The sequence below is a fragment of the Adiantum capillus-veneris genome, chromosome 2, assembly GCF_014529385.1.
Source record: "Adiantum capillus-veneris isolate H3 chromosome 2, ASM1452938v2, whole genome shotgun sequence".
In the NCBI taxonomy this organism is placed as follows: domain Eukaryota; kingdom Viridiplantae; phylum Streptophyta; class Polypodiopsida; order Polypodiales; family Pteridaceae; genus Adiantum; species Adiantum capillus-veneris.
The window spans coordinates 43,095,692-43,116,558 of record NC_140932.1 but is presented as its reverse complement, the minus strand read 5'-3'; positions in this window follow the sequence as shown (position 1 = coordinate 43,116,558).

Below are 20,867 nucleotides of genomic sequence, written 5' to 3'. Positions count from 1 at the left end.
ATTTTATACATTTACTCTACATACTCTGTATATTCCTTGTTCATCAATCTATTTCGCTCTCTCATGTCGCGTCAGAAGTGGTAGTAGAGTGGTCCTGATTCTGCAACATCGATGAAAGATTACAAGAAACAATTGACAAAAGAAGAGAAAAGTGGACATAAATGATCAAAGGATATGAAGCAAAAAAGAACCAATGACAATGATGAGGACTCCGATGCGGGAGAAGTGGCCGTAAAATATTCATTTAAGAAGGCTAAGCTCAATGAGTTTATGGAAAGAAAGACATGCAAAGATTTAGAATCGTGGATTGAAGAACCTGAAGATTTGGATTATGCTTTCAATATAGAGAACGAGACCACCAGACTTTCGAATGCTCGAGCAAAGTGTTCAATGAGGCAATATGTACCAAGATGGCTCAATTGGAGACTATTGACGATGCGGATGATAAAGGTAAGTCATCTAGCCCTTTTTTGTGATGCTTTATGCCTTTGGTACATCATTTAAAATATTTTGTGATCAAATTTATGCGTTAAATAAAAAACACAAAACTGAATTTCTTAATTGATTCGAATAGTAGACATTACTTCTTGTCCTTTGAATTGACTAAGAATTAAACTGAGAAATCAAAAGACTTGTGGATTTAACCTGTGGTAATAAAGTTTCATGAAATGACTAACTAAAATTCTATCTTTTTTCTTGAATAGTCAAAATCATAAAGGTAATTTTTATGTGATAGACATGGATGTGAATGATATGATTATTGGCATGGATTGGATGAATGAAAATCGCGTTTTGACTGATTGTAAAGAAAGAATAATGTTTTCTGAATCTTGTAATGAAGATACTCACACTCTTTATGGGGAAGAAAGAGATTCTAAATCTAGCTTTCGCCGTGAAATTCATAAGGTGACATGGAGAAGAGTGTGAGACTTTAATAACTTTTACAAACGGGCTAAAAGATGAACCTTAAAGAGGAAAGAAAAAAAAAACAAGATATGTGAAAAAGCTTCTTGATAAGCTCAAAGATGTTTTTCTTGATGACCTACCACATATTCCCCCTCCTTCCAACTATGAGGATAGAGTTAATTTTGATAAGGGGAGAATGCAATAGGACTATTTTCCCAAGTTCTTAAGAATTCAATAGGTTACATATTTTGTTGAATATGGTTTTAAAGATTGTTAAATAGTCTCTGAGATAGAGAGTATTAGTCGTACACAAATAAGTTTGAGATATCAAAGGAGAAAATATATTCTCTTCACAATACAATAAAGATGTATATAGTAATAGTTATTGAATAACATATCATTTGAATGTAGATTGTAAAGTAAACACGTAGTGAAAATTGTTGTTTTCATCAATATAACTGTTTTATCTTCATGTGTTTTAGCTTAAAATGCATGGATAAGCTTACAATAAGTTAAAAAAGTTGTGGACACCCAAAACTAGAGGTTTTATGAGTCGTGAACTAAAAAATGCATTTTCAGCCAAAAGAATAGTTTTTTTGCAATTTTGTTCGTGCTGCCTTGTAGACTTATTTCTGTCATTTTGACTACTTGGAAGTTGATATTTTGAGTTTTTATGACAAATTTATGGCATAAAAAATTGTCAGCAACAACAGGCTAACCGACAAGCAACAAGAGATTAGCTTACAGATAGATATACATAGGTAACATCTCTTTTGTTTGATCCAATCAAGAAGTGACTATACTCTTCTATGATGATACAAAATTATATTTTCTAATTTGATTATCATGTTTAATTGGTTGCAAAACTATATTCTTTTGGCTATTTTGTAGAGGTTGTAGTAATCAGTGTGTGAAACGAGATCTGTGCAAGGTGTCGTGATATTGAGATTGTGATCGTGTTACGATTCGGATTATGATTGTAGTTTCCATATAGAGATTGAGAGTGTGATTGTGATTAAGATTGAGACTGTGCGCAAGATTGAGATTGAGATTGCGATTGTGATTGAGAGTGAGAGTGTGATTGAGATTGACATTGAGATTGGGATAGGGAGGTTCTGAAACGCGCTATACTCTTCTTGTAATCATTATCTTGTATCCATATTGTTGAGCTTATATGTGAAGCTACTCAATATATGGATTCTCTATATATGGCACCCAGGTCCCCTCTCTATATACATCATCTCATCTTTGTATTCTACACACTTTGGGGTTCTATTTCGGTGCTCTCTCCTTCTCTCTCAACATGGTATTAGAGCTGTTTCTGCAAAATCGTTTTCATCAAAGAATTGATTTCATGAAGACAAACTTGATGATAATAAAAGATTTATGAGGACATGGTTGGTGATGTCATATTGATGACAACATGAAGAAATGTTTGGTGATGCCATATTGATGACAAGCTACACAACAGATTCATGGAGACACTTCTGATTACGAGCTAATCGATATCCTCAACACATACAAACTCTTTATTCCATATATTTACTATGTGTACTTTGTATATTCCTTATTCATCAATCTATTTTTCTCTCCCGTGTCACGTGACTGCATACAAAGCTAGCATTTGATGTGCCTGTGAAGATGTCTCATCAATTTTTGTCTCACGCTCATCTTGGAACAAATTGAAGCTTCATAACTTCCATGGAGTTTCAATTTATCAAAAGCACAAACTGTTGACGATGAAGGCATATTCTTGTGATTGTACAAGGATATTATAAGATGATACCAATGATGATGTACATATGTATGTATTCCATTTTCTTTTAAGGTCTTGATGGCACGTTGAAATAAGGCACAACATTTTCCAACTGAGACCATTCAGACATGAATGTAGATACTTTCTATTATAGTGACTTGATGTCATTGTTGGCTATATTACCTTAGGGGTGCATCTAATTAAGGGAGAAGAATCTACATATGAAGGTTGTTCAATTCAAAGGGAGGAAAGAGAGGTGTGATGAGATGAGAGTAGGTGTGTTTTGAAGGTGTTCAAGGAAAGTGGAAGCTATGTTCAACATCTATCAAAAACACATTGTGTACAAGAGGTTGTTTAATCCACTCCCCTTTCATATTTTGTTTTTGCCTGCTCCCATAATCATGTAAACCAATCAAGAATTTCTATTACCCTTAATCTTCAAGTTTCTGATGCTTTTTCCCAAAGAATTAGTCATGTCTTATCATTTACTACTGTTCATGTAAGTGACAATTGTTCTTTTGCCTTTGAATGCTTAGTTTTTATGTTTTATTTCCCAATTTTGAAGCCTAAAAATAGGTGATGACTTAGTCTTTGCTTGCAGGAAGTTCAAAGTTCATCTCATTGTGGGTAGGTTTTATGTGTTGGCACAGCTAATTAACAATTTGTTGTTGTTGCAAATGGTACAACATTTGTGTGACGAGACATGGGAGCACAACAAACTGAATAATATAAATTGCAAGTAGATAGAGGAAATTAGAGATCTATATTGATGTAAATTCATGGGTACAAGAAGAGCGTAGCTCATGTCAAACCTCCCGACCACTCCCGAGTAGTCTCACTCTCAATCTCGTGCACATTTCTCAATCTCAATCGGACTCTAATTCTCACTCTCAATCACACTCTCATTCTTATTCACAATCATAATCTCAAGGCACCATCACAGTCGAATAGCTTCTTTTTGAGTATGAGGGTTTTCTTCTTCATGAAAAGTGGCTATTTTCGGACCCAGCTCCAATCTTTTAACAAAGTGGCCCAAAATAGGCTCAAAAAGAGGTGTCCTACATACAAACACATAAGAACCACTGTGACAGGATGGAAACACACACAACGCCTCTATAATGACCCGACACACACTCTTGGGATGATACACACACACACACTATGAGGCACCACTCGGTTTACACAACCCACCTGGCCGAGACAGGGAACACATCGATGGAGTGAGAGGAGAGAGACTACCCATTTTCCTGCTCAACACATAGACACACACACACAAAAAAAACTTAGCTAGCCCAAAAGAGGAATATTTCTGATGTTTAGATACAATTGATCTTGGGCCAACACCAATGGGACAAATAGCTCACACAATATGGATGAAATATGCTAGATACAATCACAAATTTGAACAGAGGCTTTGCTCACAGGAGAAACTTACACAGCCAAAACATCAGAGAAAAGTGAGGAATTTGGAAAAATGGATAGCGTCAATGCGTCCGGAGCGGCCAAAAACCCCAGTCAAAACATCAGAGAAAAGTGAGGAATTTGGAAAAATGGATAGCGTCAATGCGTCTGGAGCGGCCAAAAACCCCAGTCTACAATATCAAAGCGCTCAAATCCGACCTCAGATGAGCAGTTTATGACCAAAACAAGCTGCAAAAACAACAAACATTGAGTTGTGGATGTTCCTCCTCTCTATGTTTTGATGGTATTTTTCTCAAGTTTTTCAGTGTCCACACTTCACTTTATTCCTTGGGCAACTTTGGTGTTTTAGTTGACCTCAAACGGACCCCGAACATGCAAAAAGCTGACCACACAGTGCATTTTTGTTACCTTTTTGCATCATCTGCACACCTAACAACCAGCTAGCTCTGGAGAATGGGAAATTATTTATTGGATGCACCATGCATGTGTATGTACATATACACAATCACTTCTTCCAAAAAAATCCTGACATAATTTTCCCACCCTCTAACCTGCTAGATCATTCATGATCAGCAGTAGCAAAAAGAGATATGAGACTCACTGCATCACAGGTCTCGTCATCCCTCACATACATTAATTTTTCTACAGATAGCTTATCTTGCTCCACCTTCATTAATCTAGCATGATACAAATGCCATAATGGTTTTTCGTAGCTCTGGATTCTCAACTGTCTCTTCCCAAATGCTTGACATCTATTGCAAGACCTACACCAATGGTGAACATCCTTGTGCAAACTAGGCCATACATACCCCTCTTGCAAGGTCTTATGCAAGGTGATCTTTAGAGCAAAATGTCCACCACATGCACCTTCATGATTCTCTTCTAGCACTTTATAAAGCTCCTCCCGCCAAGGTACATGTCTCAATATGAGATCATCCCCTTTCATGTACAAGACATCACCAATCAATTTGTACCTGGATGCTCTACACACAAAACCATACTTCTTAGACTTGTGAATGTACTTCGGAATGATTCCTGCTAGCAAAAACTCCTCTTCTTGAGCCAAACTTTCCCGGACATGATAAAGAGGTAAATTGTTCCTCAACACAAATAGCTCCCAAATCATGCTTTGAGATGCTTCATGTGCCTCTCCATTTAAAGCACGTTCAATGTGTCTGATGCTCCATGCTTCAAACTTTTTTAACAGGCCTTTAATTTTGAAACATATGTCCTTCAATGAGGTGTTCTTGCTTTTCCACACACCCAACACTTGCTTCAGATCTAACAAGGCATCACCTTTTATGCTCAACCTTCTAATCCCATTCTTCAAATAAATATGTAATCCGGATTCCAAAGTAGAAAATTCAGTCTCATTGTTACTATGCGCATCCAATTTGAACCCTCTCTTGCATACTAGCTTCCCCTTTGGATCATAAAGTGTTATACCTCTTGAAGCCGCATCATGGATTTTTCTATATGAGCCATCAAAGAACAACACATGTGCATTGTTGATATGTGGCACTTCTTCAACTACCCTTCTCACCACCTCTTCCTTAACAAGAAGGGGATTCTCCTTGTAAGTTAACAAATCAGCTAGGGTAGCTCTTGTACTATTTGCCACTAAAAAAGAGAACTCAAACTCTTGCAGCTCAATTACCCATTTCTTGACCACATTTGACATGCTAGTGCCATTAATTAACTATGGCAAAAATGTGTAACTCATTAAGAAAACAAAAGGTCGTGGTAGCAAGTAATGTCGAAATTGTCGACAAGTAAATATTGCACTGGCCATCACTAGCTCTACTTCCGAGAATTTTCTCTCTTCTACCAACTTCACTCAACTTGCACAATACACTGGCCTCATATAATGGCTGCCCTTCCCCTTTTGCAATAGTATGGCTCCAATGGAATCATCCCCTACTGATGGATTTACATAAAACGCTTGCTCCCAATCAGGAGCCTGCATGGCTGACAACCCCCTAACACCTCTTGAAACACTTCTTCACACTTGTCATCCCATTGCAATGGATCATGATTTTCCACTTGTTGCAATGGATAAAGGAGTTGTGAAGACAATGGAATAAACCGTGCCATGTACATTAGGAGATTTCGGAGGTCTTTTGGAGGGCCTTTTGGAAGAGAGAGGAAAATAAGCTCCTCCAATGAGAGAAGAGCCTACGTTACGTAGAAAAATAGATTGATATTAACAAAAATATAAAAGGTGTCCCTCTCCTCATTTAATAATCTAGTGGTCCTTGAAGATGATCACTCTCTTTCATTTAATGTGAACACCTTTTTCAGAAGGTAGATGCGGTGCATTTGATACGGCTTACGTCATCACTAGAATTCAAAAAGTTACAAAACTATCAAGTGGTGGAAGATTTTGAAACTTTTGATACTGTCAATGCGTCCGGAACGCCCCAATATCCTAGAAATGAATGTCCAATTGCCTAGCTCCGACATCCAAAGAGGCAAAGAATGTCAAAAACCCCTAAAAGAACATTTTACTAACGGCGCGCCAGGGGGCATTCCAAAATTTTGGAATGCCTTATCGCGCGCCGTTAGTAAAAAGCCCCTGTTTTCCTCTTTTAGAGAGCTTTTTGAGAGGAAAATGTCAAAAAATCTCTAAAAAGGCCTCCATCTATCACATAGGGTTTTTCTTCATCATCTTAGCCTTAGAGATCATAATTTCGGGTCTATAAGAGTGAGCACGCACACCCATTGTTACAGTTCTACAAAGTGCATTTTGATCACACACACACACACACACACAGACATACAAATATAACATACACACAAACACACACAGACACAAATATAACATACACACACACAGACAGACACACACAGAGACACACACACTCACAAACACACAAACACACAAATATAACATACACACATAGACACACACAAACACAAAGAGCCCTTCTCTCTCTCTCTCTCTCTCTCTCTCTCTCTCTCTCTCTCTCTCTCTCTCTCTCTCTCTCTCTCTCTATACTATAGGCGCGCGTAGAGAGGCACAACCGGTGTGCATGTCTCTATGCGCGCCTTTAGTACTGTGCATCCACCAATGTATGTGTTTATGTGTGAGTGTTATAGAGAGAGGAAGTAAGGCGGGGGAAAGACAGAGAGAGAGAGAGAGAGAGAGAGAGAGTCTTTCTGTTACCTTATACTAACGGCGCGAGGAGGTGTTTTTTGAGGTCAAAACATGCTCCACGCGCGCCGTTAGTAATGGGAGTCTCTCACTCTCTCTCTCTCTTTAAATATGCTAAGCTATAGAAAGGAGAGAGAGAGAGAGAGAGAGAGAGAGAGAGATAGAGAGCATGGTGCAAAAGTGCAATAGAGAAACATGGGTAGGCTTTCTTGAAAGATAATTTTCCAAAAATCACTAAAAGGAGCTTTGTACTAACGGCGCGCAGAGGGGCATTCTAGCATTTTAGAATGCCTCCTCGCGCGCCTTAAGTAAAAAGCCCATTTTTTGGGGTTTTTTGACATTTTTTGCCTCTCCGGATGTCGGAATGAGACAAGTACACATTCGTTTATAGGGTATTTTGGCGTTCCGGATGTATTGGTGGTGTCAAAAGCCTCAAAATCTATCACTATTTGACAGTTTGTGACTTTTCAACTTTTAGTGATGACGTAAGCTACCTTGAATGCGCCGCACCTGCCTCCTGAAAAAGATGCTCACATTAAATAAAAAAGTGACCGTTTTCAAGGACGATTGGGAATATAAATCTACTTTTTAAAGTGTCTGGTTGTCCTTTTGGACGTACTCACAAGGTGCAAGTGCATTTTAAAAAAAGTTTCTAGAGAGAGAAATACAATTTCTTACAAGGCCCTCCAAATGACCTACGAAATTTTCTAATGCTTCACTTTGGGTATAAAGGTTGTTAATTGCTTTGTACTCATAGGTGATGGAAGAAGAATAGTAGACTTAACCTTGTTTGGATCAGCCGCCGCAATGCCATTTTCTGACACCATATGTCCTAATAACTTCACCTTTGGCTGTGCTAGATGAAATTTCTTTGGATTTAGTTGTTCTCCACATCATCATATCAAGCCAATACTATCTGTAGCTTCTCATGGTGTTCAGCCCTATTGCTGTAGACACAGAAGTCGTCCATAAAAGATTTAACACAACTATCAATGAATGGTTCTAATACCCAATTTGCTTTCTCTTATAGAATGATGGTCCATTTGACAACCCAAATGGAAATATCGTGTAACAAAAACAACCACATGGTGTAATGAAAGTTGTCGTTGTTTGGTCTTTAAGAGAAATTGTCAATTGAAAATAGCATGAAAAACCATCACACACATTGGACCTCTCATAACCTGCCAGACTAAATCCAAGATCTGATCGATGAATGGAAGAGGATATGGGTTCTTCTTAGTGCCTGCATTTAAGGGCCTAAAATCTACAAAAATCCTCCACTTTCCATCCTTCTTTGGGCTGACTACTACTGGACTCGCCCATTCTATGGTTTCCACTGGGACTATGAACCATGCCTTCAATAACTTGTCCACCTCTTCCCGCAAGGCTTCCATCTGCTCTTGGCACATCCTTCTTAGCCTTTGTCGCACTTACTTAGCACCTTTTTTCATCTCTATATGCATCTCTTCTACTTCGAACCCTCTAATCTCTTCATATGAAGTAATGAACAAATCAGGAAAACTAGCCAACATGTGCAAATAAATCTCCTTCTCCATAGCTGAGAGGTCTCCACTGATCATTTGTGTCATTAATTCTTGCTTCTTTGACAATTCAACCTTGGTTTGCATCAGCCCTTCATAAGGCCCTTCACTTTCATCTTCAATCTCATTTGCAAATGCAACTAAACCAGACTTCTAGATTTCTTTGTCCATCAAAAGAAATGCAACATCAACATCCTCATCACTCCTGGTAGTACTATCATTGTCCTCATGTGGAATAGTCTTCATCACTAGACTCATCTTCATCTTCATAAATCTCTTCCAATACTTTCCTTGTGTCCATATTATATAGCTTCTTGGCACCTGTCTTTCCATAGAGGCTAATCATACCATGTCGCCAATCTTGAACAACTCCCACTGCACGTAACCATGGTCTTCCCAGTATAGTAGGATATGCTCCCAACCCTGCTGACATCAAATGAAAATCAACCACCACCTTTGCATCATAAGCCTCCACTTGTAAGCTCTTTACAACACCTAAATATTTTACTTTTTGATGGTTTGCCAATCTGATCCGGAAGCCTGACACCCCAGTCACCGTAAGACCCATCTTCTCAACACATGAGTGTGCTATGACACATATTTGGGCTCCGCCATCAACATAACCTTGTCCCAACTTTTGTCTTTTGTGCCACACATCTACTATTGGGAAATTGTCTGGTAGCTCATCCATCACCAACACCTTCAGTGAACCTCTCTGTGGTTCTTTCTCCATTGGGTTAACCATCCTCTTCCACTCTCGCTTTAGCTTAGCCACCATCTCTATAAGCTGCCCAAAAGTAACATTTTCTTTCTTGCTTGTCAGATCCTCCTTCAAAGTCATAGCTTAATTGCCCATCCCCTAGAAGAAAATCTGAAACATGAAACTTGTGACAAGCCTTTCTTTTCCTCTTGGCCTTGACATCCTCGCCTTCACGGTTATTTCCCATCTTCTTACTAGGACCTGGGGCACTTCTTCCTTCCTTATCCTGTATGGTACTCTTCCCAATAGGCATCACCAATGTATCCTCCAACTTTGCTGCCTTCTCCAAGGTAACCACACTTATCACTTTGGTCTTTCCCTTTTTCTCTTGGGTTAATCCACTAGTTCCTTCTTCTCCCTTAATCTCAATGCCATAATCATTTCACCTAGTTAGCACCTGTCTTGGCAATGGATATGTCTCCCCCCATCCTTGGTATATTATCACATTGCGGGCTGATGTGGCCCAACTCTCCGCAATTATAATACGGGGGTGTCTGCCTCTAGTCTCTACCATTGCTTTGTCCAACACCATTCTTGGGTCTTTCTTCACCTCCTCGCTGATTTGCAAACTTCCCCCGACCTCAATTATTTCCTACATTACCTAGCATGTTTAGGCTAAGATTCTTTATTAAATCTACCACTTTCCTCATGTCTTGCCTTAGCCCATCCTTTTGCACTATTGTAGTGACCATTGCTGGTATAACTTGAGGAGTAACAGAAACCACTAGTTCATGATGAACCCTTGGCATGCGACCTTGCAAAGAATCCATAGTCTTTGCCCATGAGGTCTGAGTTTTAGCCTATGGATTCTTTGCAAGGTCGCATGCCAAAGGCTCATCCGTGAATGAGTGGTTTCTCTTACTCCTCAAGTTATGCCAGCAGTGGTCACTACAGCAATGCAAGATGATGGGCTAAGGCAAGACATGAGGCAAGTGGTAGATTTAGTGAAGAATCTCAGCCTAAACATTCTAGGTAATGTGGGAAATAATCGAGGTTGGGAGAAGTTTGCAAATCATCCAGGAGGTGAAGAAAGACCCAAGAATGGTCTTGGACAAAGCAATGGTAGAGTCTGGAGGAAGACACCCACGTGTTAGAATTGTAGAGAGTTGGGACACATCAGCCCGCAATGTAAGTAAGATACCAAGGATGGGGGGAGACATGTATCCATTGCCAAGACAAGTGCTAACAAGGTCAAATGATTATGGCATTGAGATTAAGGGAGACTCATTTTTTGCAGTTTCCACACTTCACTTTATTCCTTGGCCACCTTTAGCCTTTTAATTGACCTCAAACGGACCTCAAACAGGCCAAAAGCTGACCACACAGTGCATTTTTCTTACATTTTTGCATCATCCGCACACCTGACACTCTTTTTTTTCCAATAATGCTTCCCACAATTCGTGAAGTGGCCCCCAATTACAGTTCTCATGATAAAATTTTTGCATAATTATCACAAGAAAAACATCCGCGTTGTGTCCGTACTTATCCACGTGCAAGTCTTGACCCCATTCGATCTCCTCACGCCACTAGATGCCATCTGACGCACCTGCTTACCTGACGCAGATAGCTTCCTCGAGAATTTTTATGTGCTACCAACTCCTCATTATTATAGAAAAAACACACTGGTACTGGTGATAATAAAAATCGATGTACTATGTGCACGTTGTCGTACCTGTACACATTTGGGCCCTACGCAAGCACCTCACTCTGGAGAATGGGAAATTCTTTATTTGATGCACCATGCATGTGTATGTATATATGTGCAATCACTTCTTCCAAAAAACTCATGAGATTGCTAAAATACATCCCACATATGCGAGTTAGCCAATTTAGAAACTTTATTTATTCTTGGTCATTTTCAACGAGCCGCAGCTCCCAAACGGTTGAGAATTTTGCTCGAGACTGTCCGATATCGTGTGATGCATTGTATCCTGCTCAATTTGGCCAAAAATTTCCCTGTAAGTTGTCAATTTCTACAAAACAGCGTAAAATAGCAATCTATGGGCTGAAACAAGCTTCAAAATGAAGAAATCTGAGAAAAGTGAAATAAGAAATATTTTTCTTTGTATTTAGGGCTATAATCCCTACCCATAAAACTTTTCTAAATTTTGACCTTAGCACCCTGAAACTTGACTCCCGAAAGATGTCCCAATTCAAAATTTAAAACTTCACGAAAACGATTAGAATAAAACCCTACACTATGAAAAAAGGCTGAAATGAACAAACTTTTCTCAAAACAAAATATATACCAAAAACTTTACAAAATAAGTCCTATTACAATTTGAAGCTAGGAAAGCAAATTATGAAGTGGGCGCTAGGGCTGCAGGAGTTTGAGTTTGAGTTCAAGATCAACCATACTAGTAGGTACCACTTAGCCGATGTTTGGTCAACAAGGGTGTTGATTTGCTAGATTATCCAAGGGTGGTACAAGATAAAGTTAAAGAGGAGAAAGACTTGGAAATAGCTTTTACAATGTGGCTTGATGGAGCACATTAGAGACTATTGCAAAAAGCAAGTGGCGGTGTGTTGATACACGAGCTACTGGGCAAAGTTGTCTTTTTGAGAGCTTACAATCTAGAGGATGTCCACACGAACAATGAGGTAAAGTATGTTACTCTTCATTTGGGTCGAAGTAGTGCATAGAGTTTGGCATTTTCAGGTTGGAGGTGAAAGTTGATGCATTGTTAGTCGTGAAGAAGCTCTTGGGCGAATGGCAGGTAAAGCAAGCTTCTTTGAAGCATTGGTTTTTTTCCATTAAGAAGTTGCTAAAGTTTTTCAAAGAGGTTGAATTCAAGCATGAAAAAAGAAAGTAGAGCCAAGAGGCAAACTAGCTAGCAAGTAGCAAAGTAGAAGTGCATGCGGCAACTCTATATGTATCCCCAACCACTTATGTAGGCAGGGAAACTTTGAAGGAGATAGAGGATTTTCTAAGCACAAGAAAATATGTACAAAAGGCTTGTTTAAGTTTTAAAGGAGAAAGATTGTGTAAAAGGCTTGAAAATTTACATTGGTAGGTGAAGACGTGATGACCTATGTTCAAGATGGAGTGCTGAGAAAATTACCTTACAGAGAGGAGACTGGCATGGTGTTGGAGCAATGTCAGGAGAAAAGAAAACACCAAGGTAGAGATTGTTTTAAGTTTTGGTGTGTGGTTGAACATGAATGTTCAAGAAGAAGGTTGCGCAATGATGGTGCACCAAAACTGGTGGATTCTAGAAGTGGTGCCAAGCAGTGCTAAGGGTGCTTACAAGTGCAACGGAAATAAATGATTAAGGGGTTTTTCTGGCCAAAAGGGCTCCAAAAAGGGCCAATCAAGACAAAATATTATCATATTTTTCTATCATAAATCTAGAGATGCACACAAAATCAACAATAATGAAGCTTAGTACTAGAATAAACATTAAATAGGAAATCTTAACACAAAAATAAGGTAGTTGATTTGGCATAGACACCATAGAAGACACAAAGAATTAGAAAAATATCATATGATTGTGACTTGAACAAGAACTTCAAAATTGTAAAGTCCACATGCCCATTATAGGACTAAAAAATATAACTACATGAATTAAGGCTCATCCCAAATTCACCTTTATAGGAAAGTGCAAGGTATATACTCATTGTATTCATCCACCAGACAATGTATCCATTAGATCCATCATGCATAGTATTAAATACATACTATTGCATCCCCACCAACGTTGCTAGTGCTCAACACTAGGTGTATGACTAGGTACTAACATATTCTCCCGCACACCCATAGAATGCACACATATACACAAATGTTTTCACGTTGGAGAGGGGGAATGGGGGAACATGCTCGGCACAAACACAAGGGCCTCTTTATAGATCAGGGTATTCACAGCATCCCTATCCTAATAGAAAACACCTTCAAATAAACACTTTACACTAGCAGACCACCGCCTGCTCAATTTTCACTACTCACACGCTCCACAAACCACCACACAAGGTACACCTTCTACCACTGCCTACATCCACCCTTACACAGGCACACAACCACTCAATCTCACTCTCTCACACAAAACACCGTCGGTCCAGGTGGCACACACTTCCACACAGCCGGCACCGAGGAGAAACATGAAAGCAGGAGAAAGAGAAGGGGGGGAAGGGGAAACAACAGCAAGGGGAGGCAACTGTGGCTTGATTGCATTTCAAAGAACATGTACACTAACTTCTATTTCCATCACCATGGCCATTTTCAAGCAAAAGTTACAAAGGGGCTAGCTTACTAGAGAACTCCACTTTGCACACTTCAAACGACACCCAAAAGGCCATGAAAAAGCCCCTAATTTGATTAATTTTTTACTTTTATGGTGGGCTTTTAATTTGGGAATTTACATTTTAATTGGTCCACCTGGCACCTTGAATTGGCTTTTTTGGGAAACGCGGCACCGCCTTGCTCTATCTGCTCTCTTTTTCTCTCTTTTGCACTTGGGGGGGGGGGGGGGGTGAGTCCTCATCTCTTAAAAACTCTAGCCCCAAGGGCCGCGGGCACGCACCCTTGCTTAGGTACTTCCACGTCAGCAGGCTATCTTCACGGGTGCACCACGCCTTCTCACTGCCACACGGGCATGCCATTACGTTGCCCCGCCCTGCCCCTCGCCAAAACCGTCGCAGACAGTGCCGTGCACGACCACCGCCACCAACGCAGCACCAACACGCAACGTCCTCCATAGCTTACCCTTCAAGGGAGCTCCTCTTCTCTCACACACACACCTAATGAGGCTCACGGGCTAGGCTAAATGGCCCACTTCTGTCCCCCCTGACATGGCATGTGGATCAATTCCGGCGCCACGTGGCCATTGCTGGCCCATGGCCTTCAAAACCCTTGAAAATTTGAAAAAGATCCCCATTTTAACATTAAAAAAATCCTCTTTTTGGCCTTCCTTTACCCGGTCCCCATATCTTGCCCATGAGCTGGAAGGTCGAGCCGCTAAGCCGTGCAAAATCTTCACCGCACCGGTCTGGAACCGTAAAAATCTTGCCGCCTTCAGATCCTTTTGAATGTGCTATTCGAGGCCGCAAAAGAACAGGAAAAACATTAGCCAATTCTTCTCTTGGCATTGCCTCCCGACTTCATTCAGTTGCATCTAGCTGTCCAAGTATCTGATTGACGCATCACTAATTTTTTATAGCTCCACATGATGCACACTATCACCAAGAACCTTGACGAGGCCCAAAAGATGCTAGATGGCACACCCTTCACTGTAGCCAAGTGGGCTCAGACCCGGCTCCCTAAAAATCCTCAACTGATCATAACTTGCTATTTCGAGCTTTGATTTGCAATCCGAGAAGACAGGCATGCTCCACAACTGGCGCACTACACATGTATATACTGACATCAGCCCGGGCCACCTATCCCCAACTGCCCTGTTCGTCGGGGATCTGCTACATACTCCAGCTTTAAACTTCAGTATCTTGCACACCGGAGCTCCATTTGACGAGTCGTGTGGACCGTCTTCTAGAGCACACTGAAGAATACATTTCAGGACACTGACTTGGCATTTTGAACACCTTCATCTGCCATCCCACCTGGACCATCCTACAACACTTTTGGCCTAAAAAGCCGCTCTAAGCATACATTCCCGCTATCCTTTGGCTGCCTAAGGCCTTGGCACCTACCCTAGCCTTCTACACTGCCCTCGACTACTGCCTCTCCCTAGCATAGACCATCTTTTAGCTTCGACCAACTTTGGCTGCACCATCATTGCCTAGCCCCCTCGTCGAACATTTATGTTCAACCAAAAGCATATGTACAAAACTTTGAAACTAGCACACCAAACTGATGATTAAAAGCACTTGCAAAACCATAATTGTATGTACAAACTATGTACAAAAGCTTTGTCTCCTTTCTCTCACACTCTGCATGTTCTAGGTAGGTTGCCCACCCCCTTTGACGACAATTTACTGCACTTCAGGTACTAACTCCCTCTCAAAATACAGCTTGAGCTGCACACCATTCACCCTCTAAGAAGCTACCCATTTGCTCTTACCAGCTGATACATGTAATAGAACTAATTTTTGAAGTTCTTAAAGTCGAAAAGAATGTAGTAGGCAATATCTTTCGTTAAGCACGATTTGAAAGATTGTTGAATAGTCTATTAGATAGAGCTTATATGAATGAGTTTAAAATATTAAAAGAGAAAATATATTATCTTCCTTTTAAATAATACATAATAGACATATTTCATAAAGGTTAATGAATAACAGATAGTCTGTCTATGAACAGTATGATAAAAACGTAGTTGAGATTTTTATTAATATCAATGATTTATATTTATGTGTTTTAGCTTAAACTCCATGGGTAGGGTAAAAATAAGTTAAAAAAGTAGTGGAGACCCAAAAAATAGGGTTTTTATGAGTCTCAACCTAAAAAATGCATTTTCAGCCAAAGAAAGACGTTTTTCGCAATTCTGGCTACGATGCCTTGTAGACCAGACCCGTTCCTGTCATTTTGAGTATCTGGAAGGCTATGTTCTGAGTTCGTTTGATGAGGTTTTGACATAAACAAATTGCCAACAGTAACAGGATAACCTACAAGCAGCAACATGTTAGCTTACAAACAGATATACACAGGTAATATCTCTAATGTTTGATCCAATCAAGAAGTGATTATACTCTTTTATGATGATACAAAATGATGTTTTGAATTTGATTATCATGTTGATTTGGTTGCACAGAGTATGTTCTTTTGGCTATTTTGTAGACGATGCAAAAACCAATGTTTGAAACAGGATCTATGCAAGGTGTCATGATATTGGGATTGTGATGGTGTTGCGATTCCGATTATGATCGTTGTTGCCATCAAGAGAATGAGATTGAGAGTGTGATTGTGATTGAGATTGAGAGTGAGAGTGTGATTGAGATTGAGATTGTGCACAAGATTGAGATTGAGAGTGAGAGTGAGAGTGTGATTGAGATAGCTCGGGGGTGGTCGGGAGGTTATGAAAAGAGCTATGCTCTTCTTGTAATGATTACTTTGTATCCATATAGACTCTTTATTTCGATCTGTTTACTCTGCGTACTATGTATATTCTTTGTTCATTATCAATGTATTTTGCTCTCCCGTGTCGCGTCACAAGTGGTATCAGAGCAGTTTCAATTCTGCGACATCAATAAAAAAATGCGAGAAATGATGGACAAAAGCAAAAGATAAAAGTGGACGTAAATGATCAAAGGAGAAGAAGCAAAAAAAGAATCGATGATGATGATGAGGACTTCGAAGCGGGAGAGACGATAGTCAAATAATTCTTCAAGAAGGCTAAGCTCAATGATTTTGATGGCATACGAAAGACATGCAAAGCTTTAGAAGCGTGGATTGAAGAACTCAAAGATATGGATTATGCTTTCAATATAGAGTACAAGACCACCAGAGTTTCGAATGCTGGAGCAAAGTGACCGATAAGGCAATACCTATCAAGATGTCTCAATTGGAGACTATTGGCGATGTGGACAATAAAGGTAAGTCATCTAGCCCTTCTTTGTGATACTTTATGCCTTTGGTACGTCCTTTGACAGCTTCTATGATCGAATTTATGCGTAAAAGTTGAGATTTAAATGTGAATTCGTTAATTGATTCGGATAGTATTCATTGCTTCTTATCGTCTAAATTGACTGGGAAATTAAACCTGAAATTAAACTGAGAAATCAAGAGACATGTGGACTTATTTAGTGATAATAAAAGTTTCACGAAAGAATTAATTTTTTAAAAAAAATTGTCTTTTTCTTTGAATAATGATAATCATAAGGGCGAATTTTTTTATATCATACACATGGGTGCATGATGTAATTATTGATATGGTTTGGGTGACTGAAAAATTACATTTTGATTGATTCTGAAGAAAAAAAAAAAAAAAAAAAGGAAGAAAATCTAGAGTATGTGGAAAAGCTTCTTGATGAGTTTAACGATGTTTTTCCTGATGACCCGTCCGTTATATCTCTTTCTATATCATTATGTTGAGCTATATATAGAGATACTATATATGTTGAGCTATATATAGTATCTCTATAAATAGCTCAACACATTAAACCATGTGATTGACCGATATCTAGGATCTGAACCGTACTCTAGGGTCCCTTACAAATTCAACATAGATGAGCTTTTGTGAAAAAATGTGACACAAACGAGGAATAAATGGGATGTGTCTTACGTCAAGAGGAGAGAGTTGTGGGGGATTATGAGTTTAGAAAGTTGAGAAGACATGAAGTGCATTATCCTATACATGATTTGAAACTAGGAGCTGGTGTTCATGTGTTGAAGCATTAGCGTCATTTATTGCTTGGTGTGAAATTTGAATTAAGGACTGATCATCCGAGCTTAAAATATAGTTTCACTTAGCCATTACTTAATTATACGTAGAAGCGGTGAGTTCAACTACTGTGTGAGTATGATTTTAATCTAAAATATTTTGCTAGAAAAGAGACAAGATTACCATTACCTTGAGTAAAAGGCCAATACATAATATCATTTATGTGGTCTATAGTGATTTGATTGATTAAGTTGGATATGAAGTGAATAATGATTGTTTCTACTCTAACATTATCTCTTGTCTAAGTCCTTGTGTGAGACAGATGTTTGAGAAGAAATTTTGTTTACATAAGGATTATTTGTATTATCATGATTGCTTATGTGTGTTTGTAAATTCCTCTTTGAAATATCAAATTTTGTGAGAATGCCAAGAAAATATATTTATTTAGATAATTTTGTTCTAAAGAAACGATATGAAGGCAGCACTAGAAACCAATTTGATTGTAGAGTTAGACAACTTAGAAGTAGGATTCTTCTTATCATGTAAAAGATTCCTCTTAGATTGCATTTGATGTTTTGTATGTTGAAAACCCCTCTTTCCAACTCTGAGGACAGAGTTAATTTTGATAAGGGGAGAATGTAATAGGACTAATTTTTGAAGTTCTTAAAGTCGAAAAGAATGTAGTAGGCAATATCTTTCGTTTAGCACGATTTGAAAGATTGTTGAATAGTCTATTAGATAGAACTTATATGAATGAGTTTAAGATATTAAAAGAGAAAATATATTATCTTCTTTTTAAATAATACATAATAGACATATTTCATAAAGGTTAATAAATAATAGATAGTCTGTCTATGAATAGTATGATAAAAACGTAGTTAAAATTGAGATTTTTATCAATATCAATGATTTATATTTATGTGTTTTAGCTTAAAATGCATGGGCAGGGTTAAAATAAGTTGAAAAAGTAGTGGAGATCCAAAAAATAGGTTTTTTATGAGTTGCGACCTAAAAGTTACGTTTTCAGCCAAAGAAAGACGTTTTTTGCAATTCTGTCTACGATGCCTTGTAGACCAGACCTGTTCCCGTCATTTTGAGTACCTGGAAGTCTATGTTCTGAGTTCGTTTAATCAATTTTTGACATAAAAAAATTGCCAACAGTAATAGGATAACCTACATGCAGCAACAGGTTAGCTTACAAACAGATATACACAGGTAATATCTCTATTTTTTGATCCAATCAAGAAGTGATTATACTCTTTTATGATGATACAAAATGATGTTTTGAATTTGATTATCATGTTGATTTGGTTGCACGGAGTATGTTCTTTTGGCTATTTTGTAGACGATGCAGAAACCAATGTGTGAAACAGGATCTGTGCAAGGTGTCATGATATTGGGATTGTGATGGTGTTGCGATTCCGATTATGATCGTTGTTGCCATCAAGAGATTGAGATTGAGAGTGTGATTGTGATTGAGATTGAGATTGAGAGTGAGAGCGTGATTGAGATTGCGATTGTGCACAAGATTGAGATTGAGAGTGAGCTAGAGTGAGAGTGTGATTGAGACAGCTTGGGGGTGGTCGGGAGGTTATGAAACGAGCTATGCTCTTCTTGTAATGATTACTTTGTATCCATATAGACTCTTTATTCTGCGTACTCTGTATATTCTTTGTTCATTATCAATGTATTTCGCTCTCCCGTGTCGCGTTACATACATCCCATTCGGAAAGGCTTTCCGCACTTTATATGGACGTGTCCACTTCTTCTTGAACTTCTTTTGAAATGTGAAATGCAGGTAGCTTTTGTACTTCATGACTAGGTCTCCTTCCTGTACCTTCTTGTCCGGCAGGTTTTAATTGAACTTGGCAACCCAATTCTCCCTCTGCTTCACATAGTAGTCTGCCGCTGCCTCTTTGTCCATCTGCAAAGCCTCTAAACTGGCTATCCGATCTTGTAGAACCCCTTGTTGAGTGGCATTGACACGCCACATACCCTTCAAAGCACCTAGTTGTGCATGTACTGGCAACATAGCCTCCTTACCATAGACTAGCTCGAATGGAGTGAAGTTTGTAGCTACTTTATAGGATGTTCTATACGTCCACAGACACTTCTCTAGATTTGCTTCCCACTCAACTTCTTGCTTGTATACGTACTTTGTTAACATCTTAACGATTTGCCCATTGGCACTCTCGACTAGACCATTACATTGGGGGTGATAAGGCGAGGAAAACCGATGCTGAATCTTTAACTTTTCCACTAATGCACTCATGACCTTGCTTCTAAATCCCTGACCCCTATCATAAACTAACAACCATGGAACACAAAAACGGCAATAGATGTTATCAAGCACAAACTAAGTGGCACCACATTAGCATTTACTTCCTTCACTGCTTTGGCCTCGACACACTTTGTAAGGTAGTCAATGTCTACCACCATGTATTTCTTACCCCTTGTAGAATTTGGGAGAGGGCCTATGGCATCCGGACCCCACTTCTCAAAAGCACTTTGTGCGATGATGGTGCCCCGTGACTTGGCTACCAGTCGTCTTTCACCTATAGTTTGACATTTGTGGCACGTCTTGCACAAGTAATGTACGTCCTTCACAATGGAAGGCCACCAAAAGCCTGCTCTAAGCACTCCAAATAGAACCTAGTCTTTGCCCTGATGCCCACTTTCTTCGTGGCATTGCTCCAACACCATTTTTATCTCCTCTTTGTACAACACCCTTCTAAGCACTCCATCACGCCCATAGTTAATGAGATCCTCACCCACCAGTGTGAATTTGCGGGCCTTTTGCACCACTCTTCTCTTTTGCACCTTGGATAAACTCTCTAAACATTTCCCTGTACTAAAGAAACCTTCAATCTCCTTTAGAGTCTCCCTACCTGCATAAGTGGCTGGGGCCACATATGGACCTTCAATATGCACCTGTACTTTGCTACTTGCTAGCTAATCTGCCTCTTGGTTCTATTCTCTCCTCACATGCTTGAATTGGATCTCTTCAAAAGACTTTAACATCTCTTGATGGAAAAGAACCAATGCTTTAAGGAAGCATGCT